General features: G+C 46.0%; 1 protein-coding gene across 6 annotated transcripts in view; it reads left to right on the top strand.

Moving 5' to 3' along the window:
* LOC142576196 (nicotinate-nucleotide pyrophosphorylase [carboxylating]-like) overlaps positions 1-13,476 on the top strand; it is a 39,549-nt gene that overhangs the window by 11,447 nt on the left and 14,626 nt on the right. Inside the window, exons 2-3 of one of the 6 annotated variants that reach the window (XM_075686211.1) lie at positions 1,808-1,878; positions 5,475-5,558. The exons of 3 other annotated variants lie outside the window; for them this stretch is intronic. The gene's annotated coding sequence lies outside the window, so the exon portion shown is untranslated. Of the gene's footprint in view, positions 1-1,807; positions 1,879-5,474; positions 5,559-10,701; positions 11,101-13,476 lie in introns of those variants that run through there. 2 more of the 6 variants (XM_075686212.1, XM_075686210.1) reach the window with 2 other exon arrangements.

Here is a 13,476-nt window from a genome sequence, read left to right as displayed (position 1 = left end):
TCCCGGATCGTCGTTGAGCTGCTCAGCATACAGTCAACCGCATATCTTCGCTGCTGGCCTCCGTTGTCGCGATCTCACCGCTGGCAGACAGTTGTTGTAATCGCACCGTTGGCACGAGTTGTTGGGAACTCGGCGCTGACGCCCGTTGTTGCACCTGGGTCGCAAGCCCCAAGGGTAGCGTTGGCCTGGCGGCCTGGGGTACAACTGGAAGCATCCGAAGGTCCCGGCAAAGCATGAGTCGACTGGTAACAACAAAACAACTTGTTTATTCTAACATCGCAAAGAGTTGGCGGTCAGGTTGACCGAAGTAGAGAGACGGGAGAGCACGTTACTCAACAGAAGAAATCGGAGCCTCTCCTTGGCGTCCGGGGGCAGCTGCTTTTATACTCTCGCAGTTGAGGGCAAGAAGGAACCCCTCTATAGACGAGCACGTGACGGTGCCGCTCGGGCACAATGGGATAAGGTGGCTCACACGTCGTGTCGGCGCCGGTCAGACCCCCTCGCTTCACAGTTGGGGGGAGCTCCTCTCCCCGGCTGCCGCGCTTCGACAAGCGTGGGCACCAATATGCACATACACTCACACACGCACATGAAGACACGTGGCATTGGAACATGCCTGGACGCGCTTGGCGGGGAGGCGTAGCGGCGGCGCCGAACGGGCCAAAATGTCTGCCGCTTTGAACGAAGCCCCCGCGTCCGTTGCATCCGCGCCGGCTATACCGCGCGTCGTAGGCGAAACGTAACATCGCGGAGAACTGCACCTTCAAGAACGCTGCGTGGCGATAAGAATCGATAGAAGAAAGAAGTCGGCAGCTATCGCATGGCTATGACCCGTTCTGTATAAACCAGGGCGCCAGTTTTAGAGAGTGATCCTGCTACAGTCAGGCATACAAGAGGTATTCAGTTGGCAGAAGTTATCAGGCTCTACACGAGGTGAGGAGGCAGTGAGGGAAGCTTCAGGGAGATGAGGTAAGCTTCAAGCAAACCACCTTGCTTAGAAAACAAAGCAAAAAGTTATACAAAGGAACGAAAATGGGTCACGTAACAGCGCAAGCAGGGTGATGCCTTTTGGTTACGAAAAGACGTTTGGTTTGCGATATTTTATAAAACTCCCTGCTCCAATGCTGTGCATATTCCATGTTAATTTTGATTCGTCATATGCTGGTGTCAGCTGCTCAATAACGCAATCCACGCTGTTCCCACTCGCCCTCGTGTCCTTTCGCACTTTTGAGATATCGTTGTGTCTTATTATTTATTGATTTATTTCTTAATGTGGTTGTTGTTTTTTTGTGCGTTTAATAATTTATTACTCTATTCCACCGCCGGGAAACGAAGGAAGGCAATGGCATAAGGCGTGCTTTGATAAGTAACTAAACTATTGCGTTATGGAGTCGCATTGCTTTATGCGAATAATTCGTCAGAAGTTGCGTTCAGAAATTGTGCTATTGTGTAATTTTTATGCATGTTATGTATTATCTCCTCAAATGATCTTTCGTCAGGAAAGGATTTCTTGATTGTATCTAAGAGCATTAAATCTTGCAGAAAGCGTACATCGCTTTCATCATTGATGTGTACTTGTGCGACCTAATTCGCGCAAAAGGCATGTATCATCCTAACGTGCTTAACTGAATCCGCTTGTCGCATGGCCCATTCGAGAGACGCCAGTCTCTTGGTGGTGCGAAGGGATAGGGGCTCTGAAACTCAACTGTGTCCTATTATAAGCGCTTGTAACTATAGGCGAGCATGCGTAATACGCAAGTGTAGGTTCGGCTTTCACCTGTTGCATGTTGTATTTTTCCCTTATAAGGTTGTCACTTCAGTGAACCATTCTTCGAGGTCAAACGAAGTTTCTTTCTTCAAGTGCAGCTGTTATAAAAGGTATGTTATATATATATATATATATATATATATATATATATATATATATATATCACTTGTTTATTTATTTATTTATAGGTGAGGTTCGGAAAGTTCATCGGGCCCCAGCTCCCCCCCCCTTCCCTTGGAAAAATGAAAACTTTCCGCCTATATATGTAAGGCGATGAAACTTTCGCTTCAAAATCTGCTCGGAGTAAATTAAGTAACAAAAAATTGTGCAGAAACCACGGACGATGATTGTAAATGTAAGCGACTCGCCCGAACCGACGAACAAAAGAACCAGGCCAGCGAACTTACAATTCCTGCAGTTGTGTTTTTTTTTTTTTTCACGCTATGTGCTAAACTTGACAAATTCAACGCTTCTTTCTGAACGGTCGTGGGCTTCTTACTTTTGTTTCGTTGTTTTCTTGTTTGTTTTTTACTGCAGCCAAATAACGAACGTATTTCTGGCTTTCGATGGAATAAGCGCCAAAATTGACGGCACACAAGAAGAAATACAGACAGGACAAGGCGCTAGTCCTGTCTGCTTTTTCTTCTTGTGTGCCGTCAATTTTGGCGCATATTCTATCGAAAGCTATGCAACAACTAGCCCCACAACGTGTTTTACTGCAGTATTTCTTGCCGAGCGCCTCACAAACTCACGCGCGACATTCCCCCGCTGTCCCACCGTGCATTTCCCCTTTCCACCAACCTTCCCCGGTCCTCGTTGCGTGAAAGCGCGCACCCCTTCCCTCGGCGCCTTCTTTTATCGCAAGTCCGACTACCGACCATCAACCACCGACCGCTGACCACCGCCAACCTCGAAAACGGGCGAAAGGAGCAAATGTGTTCACTTATAAAGTGTTTTAAAACGATTGTAAGAAATGAGAGATGCACCACGAAAGCTCAGAAAATATAAGACCATAATTTTCCAGACACCACCGTACGAGAGCCTACCAGATAAACTTAGGAAGGATTCCCACTAACCCGTCCCAACGTTGACCAAAGCACTAGAGAGACGTACAGGTTTTCGAGGAAGATTTGATCTGCACGTCAACAACCTTCAGCGCTGCTGGAAGCGATGAGGTAATGCGTCACCGTGCAATAAACATTCTCCGTCTTAGGTATATAGTGTCCCAAGCAGATCCCTCCGCGTGCGTGCGTGCGTGTGTGCTGCTTCGCCTGACTGAGCTCGACCCGCTCATTTCGCGTTCGCGGACGTGCTCCTTTATACTAGAATGTGCCACTGGAACTAAAGTAGAGAGCGTAGCGTTACTGCAAAGTTCAGATGACGCCAGCGAATCAGGAGCGCCATGATGCGGACGCACGTGCCTCTACGCTGAGCGTTCCTAGGTGTCATTGGCTCGGCCTCGAAAGCGCATCTCCTACGTGGCATCCATTTCAGTCGCGAAAAACAGACAGAGATATGGAGAGGAGAGCGTAGAAAAGAAGCCGCATTCAGCTGTGACGTTTCGTTCGCTGAAGAAAAGAAAAAAACTGTATCTGACTCTGTGCTTCCAAATTAATGGCAAGGCATGTAGTGTACACTTCCAGCGCCTCGCACAGCACTGTACTTAGTTAACAATCCGCGTGTAAATTAACCGCCTATTAAATGAAGCAGTGACATATCACGCCTGCAGCAAAACACCTTGTGTCCATGAAAGACAGGTAAACGTTGCCTGTACTTCACTTTTGCCGCTGTAAAATATTTATAATGGCAGCACATGCGAGTATAGAGAGTCTCCCTCTCAATTTAATTGTTTTGTTATTTTCATTTTATCGTTTTAAATTTATTTTTTAGGTGGCAAACTTGTACAAACTCATAACTATCCCTCAGTGTCAGTGAACTAGCCACAATAATAGAGCGTCCAGAACAGTGCACAGTTTTCGAGAATCGTTGGACTCTATAAAAAATTTAAATCCCGTTAACGCGGCTGCTGATGTGGCTTAAACGTACGTCCTATTATACCTATTAACCTATTATGATTACTCTAACTTATCCTGGTTATCCTGAAAGGGTAGCAGTGCAAATTGGCATGTGAGAGTGGAGCCAGGAGTTGAATATGTGGGGCGGTGTGGGGTAGGCCGGGTGGAAGGCAGAGAGTATCTCTGAATTAAATTGTCACAAGATAAACATGCTACCTACGTCAGTGTGTTACGTCAGAATTGAGCGCAAGGACCTCCACTGGAAGCGCCGGCGCTCCAATCGTTGTTGCGCCGAAGGTTGCATCTCGTGACGTTGCTGCCACGGCGAGAGCGCGCGGCGACTTTATCCGACGATTCCGGAGGTTTAATTATTTTGAAAGCTTTGCGAACATCGCTGCGTTTCGTGACCATACCTGCGGCACGGGTGCTCCCTTGCCGAATAGGCCAGCCAATCACAGAGCTGGGTTCCTTTTCCCATCACCAGATGGCGCTCGCCTCCGCGGCAGCGGTGGCTCCGGCCGTGCGGGGGAACGAAAAAAAAAAGAACCGGAAAGCTCGCCTTCACGTATCCGCGGCTGCGCGGTAATGGGGAAGTAAACGCTGCTTGTGAACAGCATGGATTCGAGTTGTGCTACGCACATGTGCGCATGCTACCTCTGAAACCATACGCGTTCAAGGCGTCCGTCGTACTCGCTAGTAGTCAGCAACTACGGTTCACATAAGGCTCCGTATAATTTTTTTTGCGCTCGTGCTTTTGTGTGTGTGTGTGTGTGTGTGTGTGTGTGCGTGCGTGCGTGTGTGTGTGTGTGTGTGTGTGTGCGCGTGCGTGCGTGCGTGCGTGTACTCGTGTTTTGACTCTTTATGCACTGTCATAAAGATTCGCTGTATATAGATTCCACTCGTTGGGCCTGCTGCAATTGTTTAAATTTTATTCGTGCATTAGTACTAGGATAGTGTGAAAGCGGAAGAAAGCTTATGTGTGTGAAGTGTCGAAAACGGGTCGCGTGGTAAGGGCGTACATATATATATATATATATATATATATATATATATATATATATATATATATATATATATGTACGCCCTTACCACGCGACCCGTTATATATATATATATATATATATATATATATATATATATATATATATATATATATATATATATATATGATGTACTGATACGCTGTGGGCGTGTTACCTCAAGGAAATATTATTCATTCATTCATTTATGCACTCATTTTCTTTATTCATGGAGTTGGTCTCGATAGAAACGCCCGACCTGGCGTCGTCGACATCATCCTTACGACATGACACAGAGCAACTTCTGCTGGCGTCGTCTAGCAATGAGGTCAGCTATGGGGACGCTGCTCATAAAACACAATGAAAACAGACAAGAGTGATGTGTGTATTTCTTCTGACTGCGTTCGCGTGAGGCAGCCGATTCGATCCCAGTGACCGATCGAGCCTGAGACGGCCAGGGTGTCTTGATGTCATGAAGCACTCACCTTCTGGACACCGAAACCGAAAATGGTTAAGCAAGTATTCGAGCTATTTATTTGTAAGGCTCTCGTACGTGCTTGCCAGTTCTTTTTTTCGCTGGTTTCGGGGGTTTGGACCCTTCCTCAACGCAGAAAAATGAATGGCAAGTCGTAAAGGTTATGTTAGCATTTATTCAAGTTTTTTACTCTGCAGTGTTGGGAGAGCGCGTCGGAGAGCGCCTCATTAGAAGAGGAAGAAGAAGAAGCAGCGAATAGAGAGAGACGCTACGTCAACAAGGTACAAAACTCTTGCCTGAAAAAGCAGCGGCTTCTGCACCTGCCGTCAGGTTTTCATTTCTTCGTCTTCATGTTCTGGTTTCTCTGCTTTGTGTTCTTGCCCAGTATAGCTCATGCCTTCGAGTGTACGCAGCGAGCTCTGCAAAACGCCCCTGCACGAATACCGAAACGAACAGCCACCTTATTCGTGACAGATATAACTGATGTGTCGAAGGTTCTTTAAATATATTGTGGATGTGATTGAATCGCTTTCCCCATTTACTGCAGTCTCGCATTACCAGGCCCGCACTCGCATGTGGCAACGAAAGAGAAATTTATATATGTTCCAATTAACGATCGAACTTGCTAAAGCATATATGACAAGCAGCAGCGCTAACTAGACGACGACGTAGAAAAGATTATCGCAAAACAAGCGCTACCGGTATGCTATGGTATGGTATTCCTTATGCGATGGCGCACACCCACTGTGGGGGATTGGCCAAGATTTGGATGAAATTAGGCAATCTTTATTAAATACTAAAATTGGTAAAGCTAACTGGAGGAAATGAACAAAAATAGGATGTTTAAGGATTCAAGACAATCTCTTTGTAGCAATTATAAATTCCTCCACGTTTGAGCAAATACCCCTGTGGCACTTTCCAAGAGAGGAGGCTCCTAGAGAAAGGATACTTATAATTGAAAAGCTGAAACCAAGCTGTGTAAATCTTGATTCTAAAATATTTTTTTCTTAAATAAGTAAAACGGCGGCAGAATATGAAAAAATGATCTATTGTTTCATCTCCACAGAATGGGCACAGAGGGGAGGGCACCAGACCAGCCCTGTGACGATAGAAGTTTAATTTTGGTATTCGGCAACGTAATCGGGTAAAGATGACTCTCTGATACTCTTCATCTAGTTTGCGCCTGCTGCTTGTCGAATACGTACTTCCACCGACTATGCCCAATTTTCTTTGTACTATTGCTCAAGCACGTCGGGGGAAAAAAATGTGCCGCGGAGCGGTTGGCAGAGCACCCGAACACAATGAAAACCTACGTGAAATCAAGCACACTGGGCCGAGTACGCCGAGCGCAGGGTCACGTGTCGTGCCTTACTTTTCGAGAGAAAAAAGTAAGCGTGCTAAGGCTGCCTGTGTGACGTAACGCTTCCTTCTAGTTTATTTCCTTCCGCCATTGTTGTCAACTACATGCAGATGGATTTCAAAGCCTCTGCCCCCCCCCCCCCCTCCCAGTGACCTTCGCTCATTCTCTCTCTAGAAAAGGAAAAGAAAAAAAGAAAGAATGAAATCTAAGCAATGAAAAAGGGAGCCGAGGAAGCCAGGATAGTTTTACTGGCGCTGGCATTTTGCCTGTACTTCATTTCTCTTTCTCTCTGCCGTTTTTTTTTTTCTTTTTCGTTCGCTCGGGCCTCACTGTGCGTTCACGGGCTCATTCTTCTTCGTATGCATATCAACTGGTTTCACTTTTATCTTTTGCACAGCGGCCTAGCAATTGTGGTAGTCCTATATAGTCTGTCGGTGTTCGACGGAAGTCCTACGATGCATGCAGTCGACGTACGTGTCTGTTGTAGTAAGGCAGTTAGATTGCAACGCAGTCGCAGCGACAATGTTCAAAACGCCACATTGTTCAACCATCTGCAAAACTTACGCAAAATCAATGTTACGGGCAAAACGAAAGATAAGAAACAAACGATCCAAGCTCGTAGCTCAATGAACTGGCACTAACTTGGCCAGCTGTCAACTTTATTATGAAAAAAAAAAAATATATCCTTTTCCTTTAAGCTCGTCCGTTCCGACATTTGCAGGAACGCAAACGTCTATTCTTGTTCTCTTTGGACGCATTGCTGTTTCTTTTTATTCACGTACCCTGAAGGCATTTTTCATTTATTACGTAGGGTAGTTACAGTAAGGCAAATGTGCAGTCGTTAAAATTAAATTATGGGATTTTACGTGCCAGAACAACGATCTGATAATGATGGACGCCGCAGTGGGGGATTCCGGAAATTTGGACCACTTGGGGTTCTTTAGCGTGCACCTACATCTAAGTACTCGGGTATTTTCGCTCCCATTGAAACCCGGCCGCCGTGGCGGGATTCGATCCCGCGACCTCGTGCTTAGTAGCCCAACATCATAGCCACTGATCAACCACGGCGGGCAAAAAGAGTACAAAGCCTCGCCTGTCCCCCGCTCCGTCCGAGGGGCGGACAACGCCGAATGCCATCGTAGCTATTGCTCGTGGGACTCGAACGCGGGCCATTCCGACTGTGCGCAGCCGTCGACAGCAACATTAATAAAGCAAAAATGCATCTAAATAAACTCACGCGTATACAAACTAGAAATAGTAAAATGTGGTAGAAATAAGAATTAGAATACAATTATTTGTTCGTTAACAAACTATTCAGCTTTTGCACGATGTGCTGTGGTTTAATATGTGGGCACAACATCGAGTGGAACATTATTCCAATGACAGATGGCAAAACGTAGTGGTGAGTTTATCATAAGGTTAGTATGCCTGAACCCGCCGTGGTTGCTCAGTGGCTATGGTGTTAGGCTGCTGAGCACGAGGTCGCGGGATCGAATCCCGGCCACGGCGGCCGCATTTCGATGGGGGCGAAATGCGAAAACACCCGTGTACTTAGATTTAGGTGCACGTTAAAGAACCCCAGGTGGTCTAAATTTCCGGAGTCCTCCACTACGGCGTGCCTCATAATCAGTAAGTGGTTTTGGCACGTAAAACCCCATATATTATTATTATTATTAGTATGCCTGAGCTGAGCTTGAACCTTAAGAGGGTGATCTAGGCGCGGAAGCACATGCGGTGAGGAGGCCGTATAGAAGACGCCGTGAACGACGAGTGCTTGTAACAAAGCTTTTTGAATTTCTCAGATAACAGTGCAGGCACTTTGCGTAGCTCAAGCAATGGAAGGTTTGGCGACTCTTTGTTAGACAGTGATGCTGGAGTGGCGTAATTTCTCGTTATAAATCGCGGACAGCGTTATCTTGAACGGACTAGGCGGCTCTAGTTTATTAATGAAAAGTACGCGTGATGCGGGTTCCGAAAATTCTATTTTAGAGTGAACCAGAGAGGGGCGTGCCATAAAGTGCCATTGTGTCAATAGTGCGAGGCCCGCACGTGTCGTTACTGTGCTAAGCCAGATCCCCCCCACCTCCAAAAAAAAAAAAAAAAAGGTTCTGACAACTCGTCGCCAGGGCCAAGAGGGCAGTCGAAACCAGAGGGTTCCTGGGCTAAGGAGTCTTCCCACCTTAGGGTGATACCGGGCCTCGCTTGGGACACTGTTTCGTACAATAAACGTTTTTTTTTTCTCTCTCTCTATGACGTAGGTCGTTACTGGCTACTGTACCTCTCCGAAGCGATAAGTTTGATCTATGTACAGTCCGATGTTTCATACGTGGCCCCCCGTAATTTATTTATTTATTTATTAAACGTACCTTACAGGCCCCTTGACAGGGCATTGAGTAGGGGGAGGGGGGGTAATAAAAGTGCAAGGTAACTCGGCAGTGTACAAACATACGGCTCAAATTTGCAATTTAACTCAAAGAAATGGAGATGAATCGATGATAATGTGGTATGACGGCAAATATAAGGTTGGGCAGAAAAGTGGATAACACGGGAAAAAAATTGTCTGGCGTTATACATATGGCAAAACTGCACACAAGAGCTATAAAGTATGCCGACGACAATGACGACAGTAGAATGAAAAGAAACTACAACCAAAGAATAGACAGCCAAATATGCGGATTCTAGACGCAGGAACAGTTGGCAGTATTGCAAGGACGCACAACGGTAGGGCACGATAAAAACGCAGGAACTAATCGCGTGCACGGTAAAAACATTTATCAATATAAAAATGCAGTCGGGCACAAAGTGGGATACTGAAAAAACAACAACAGAAGAACACGTGCAGTGGTACAAAAATTACGGATGTCTTTGGTCTTAAAGCTGTAAAAATAACAAATAAATACATGGGTGGGATACAGGACATGCCACAGGAAGTAAAACAAAATTGAAGAAACTGTAAGTTTTTATTGCGAAAAGAAAGAGTGCAGAAGTTGACGGAAACTATCGTGGCCTGGTTCGGATGCGATTTTGTCTGGAAGACCGTTACACAAACGTATGACGCGAGGAAGAGCAGATGAGTTGAAGGCGTGAGTTGACCCATATAATCACGTGAAATCACGTGAAACTGAAAGCGATTATGCAACCAACGTGATGTAATGGAAAGAGCATCAAAGTGAAGTGGGAATGGTCTGTTGCTGTATGTGTATTTGTGAAAAAGGCATAAAAGGTCAATGTCGCGACGAGCACCAAAGGGTTGAAGTGAAAGATTGAGTTTAATTTGCGTTATGCTGTTATGGTTGTCATAATTGCGTGAAATGAAACGGGCGGCCCTATTCCGAACCGCTTCAAGCATGTTAATTAAATAATTGTGGTAGGGGACCAGATAGATGCGGCGAATTCAAGGTGTGGATATACAATGAGATTGAAGGCGTTCGCTTCTCCCTTTCAACTAATCCCTCCCTCTCTCTCTCCCTCTCTATCTCTCTCTCTCTCGCTCGCTCGCTCTAGCGTTTATTACGCTTTGTTATCCCAGATGGACTAGCAAGAGCGGAAAAACACCAACTGTGCCTAATTTCTCCGCAGATATGCTCTAGCTGCGCTGATTGTCCACCATGGCATGCTGAATACACGCCGGTTCTAGACAGGTTGCCGTAGTTAGCAGCAGTCAGCTCTCTGTCAGTCCTTGAAAGGCGGATAAACTGGAAGTGTCGAGTAACAATGTCTCCCTTGCTGCCCCGGAATAGTTCAGCTCGAGTGGTACAGTTACGAGGTCCATGGCAGAGTATTCCCCCTGCCCTTAGGAGACAAGTGCTCACCGCATTCTCTCCAGCACTTTCCATCTTTCTCCTAACACACACGCGCACGCACACATACATGCACACATACACGCACACATATACACACACGCACGCACAAACAAGTCAAAGGTCATCGTATTGTTGTTCCTTGCGCCTGCAAACGTTAGATAAAAACGCATCCAAACCCCCTTCAGCAGCCGATAAGGGCTCGATGACCCTGAAGCGACAGAGGGCGGCACGAATTCAGAGGGTCGTGCGAGCTCGGACAGGCACCCGCCACTCGATCAAAGAACGGAAGTTCACAATGAGCAGCGCCGGAAGTGACAGCGGAAGCAACATTAAAGCCCCGCACGCCCCTTTTTGCTCCCGCATATACGTGTTTTGCTTCACGCCTTTCACCCGTTCAGCTTCCACCGGATTCCTCGTTCTGCAGCGCCCCCAAAGACCCGCGGTCGTCTCCCCTCCGCTGGCCACGTTCCTCCCTGTCAGAAGTCACTTCGCTGCGCTCGCTCCAAGCTGAGGTCAACGCGGGAGGAACAAAAAAATACAGGACCAACAGTTTCGCTCGGGGCAAAGCGTCGGACGCATTTTTTTCTTCGCGCAGCCAAGGCTTTCTCCGGCGTGAAACTCGGCCGATTTATTTCCTTCGTCCCGGTATCTTCCTATCAGGTGAGCCGTCCCTGTATTATCTGTCTAGTGTGTCTCGCGGTCTAGACACGACGGTGACTCGGCAACTCTGTGCGTTGCCCTTATAAGCGTTATCGCTGCGTGCTTGCGGGAGCGCCACACTCGTGCTCGTATCTAATCGCCGCGAGAACTGAGTTGAGTACCAAGGACTCGGCGAGTCCAGCAATCTGCTTGGGGGCTGCCGTAGGTTATCTCGCTCGGTCGGCGACGAACTGGCCTGCTGATTACTGAGAAACGCGGAGCGAGGAACACCGCGAAGCTGTGCGAAGAGCTCCCCGTGTAATTTCGCTGCACATCTTTGTTCCTTCGTATGTCAACCTTCGTTTTATGCGTCCATCGTCGCCGACGCGAAGCCCTTGTGCTTGCCCTGAGCAGCGCCTGGGTGTGATGCTATAGGAGAACAAGTGGCAGAAATCGTGTCAGGATGATTGTCAAAGTCGAGCAATAGCTTCCCTGTATAGCGCCTGCCGAAATACATGTCGGTTATAGCTATATGGGTTAGTGCTGTGAGGCGCATGTATGCTACGTGACGTCACCTCCCTGCCCTCTTAATCGGCTCCCGTTACAAACAACACTGAAGCGATTTTGACGTCACGTTACGTTACGTTCGTGATGCGCTGTTGCTGCGTTCTGGGAGCATTTATATTTCACACAAAGTAAAAAAGGAACATAAGAAAAAGAAAAACGTGAGTCGGCGCACGATCTGTTATGTTCTTCTGTGCTGTAATTTCGACGTTATTCTTCCGCTTTCGGGCTTGATAAAAATTTGCCTGCCTCTCACCAAGAGGATGCTTTAGCTTGATTTGACTGACTTGACTCTGATTTTACCCATTCAAATGCTGGTGAAGCGCCAAAATGCTCTCATGAGAAAACAGCTGGATCAATTGGAATGGAATTTGTTACATTTGAGAGATAAAGCCAAAATATAGCAACAGCAACGAGAAAAAATTTAGAAGTTGCTGCTCATACTATTTCGAAAACTTGCCCAATATCGGCAAGCTGAAACGTTTTTGAACCACGAAGTGTAGATGTCCGTAACTCTGCGCCAAAAGGCAGGTAGCGCAGTTCTATAGTGTGCATCTGTTAGAAAATCTAAAATGGGCACATTTGATATAGGTATTTACAGCTTAGATGAAATTATGACAATGCGTATACGACGATTTTGCGAAAGTACCATTGACAAATTAGCGATATATTTCGGCGCGATGTGTAATACATCAGCTTTTGTCCGCTTTATATTTATTATTAGGTAGTACTTGACAGACTTAATGTGCACGACACCATTATTTATCACTGCACTACGGAGTTGAAAACTTGTTACATCAGTTATTTTCTTTTTTTTGCAATTTTCCACAAATTTTGTAAAAATAACTGCCTAAATAAGAAATCTGTTTTCTGTTCGGACACACACACACAGGCGCGTGCTCATATCTACAGGGTGATCATTTTTCAAGTTTTATGGAATTTTTAAGGATAGCCTGTTGTAGATAACCTAACGTAGTCTTTGAGCTCGATTGCTCAGAGAGGTGGGCATCACTTGCACGAGAAATCGAGACATATCCAGTTAATTAACATAAATCCACTAATGACATTTGAATTAATTACTCTTAGGCACACATTGCAGTTTACGAATAGTAGCCGGTGAGTTTGCAAGGCGTGTCCACTTGGAATGAATTTGCAGAATGACGCAAGTTTAGATATATGCGCCATCAAACTTGCCGTAAAAATGCACCGTTGTTCCGCTTACTTTTTTTTAACTAAACGCTCTTGAATGTTCCTTCTGTAAGAAACAATACATCAGCGAAACGGGACAATCAATGAACGTCAGGTTAAACGGACATCGCGCGGACACAGCTAAAGAGCTTCCCAAAGCCGTCGCCGAGCGTTTCAACCAACCAGGTCATAACTTTGATGAACATTAACTCTACATCGTACTGTCAAATTTTCGTTCTGAACGAGAAAGAAAATACAGAGAATCATACCTTATCCATAAGTTCAAGACATTGCAACCAACAGGCATAAACGCTTCAAATGGAGCTTTAGAATGTATTCGCTATATTAAATTTCAAACTTTAGACAACAACACCGAGTTATTTTTATTTCTAATCAGGTTGCTTAGTGTTTTCTTTCTCTTTTCTTTCGTTCCTTTATATAAACATGTTTATTTTTTCCGCGAGCGCCATTTTATTCTCTCTTTTAGAGAGACGATGGTTTACTGACCTCCAACAGAGCAGATAATCCCCCTCCTCTCTCCACCCCCCTCCCGTCTTCCAGGCCCCTTCCACGAAAAAAGGTACAGCGACACGTCAATAACCGGCTGATACACGACGCTACCTCAAATTCCTTCACCGACATTGA

This window comes from Dermacentor variabilis, chromosome 3 (genome assembly GCF_050947875.1).
Source record: "Dermacentor variabilis isolate Ectoservices chromosome 3, ASM5094787v1, whole genome shotgun sequence".
NCBI classification, from domain to species: domain Eukaryota; kingdom Metazoa; phylum Arthropoda; class Arachnida; order Ixodida; family Ixodidae; genus Dermacentor; species Dermacentor variabilis.
This window is presented reverse-complemented; position numbering and strand designations above follow the sequence as displayed.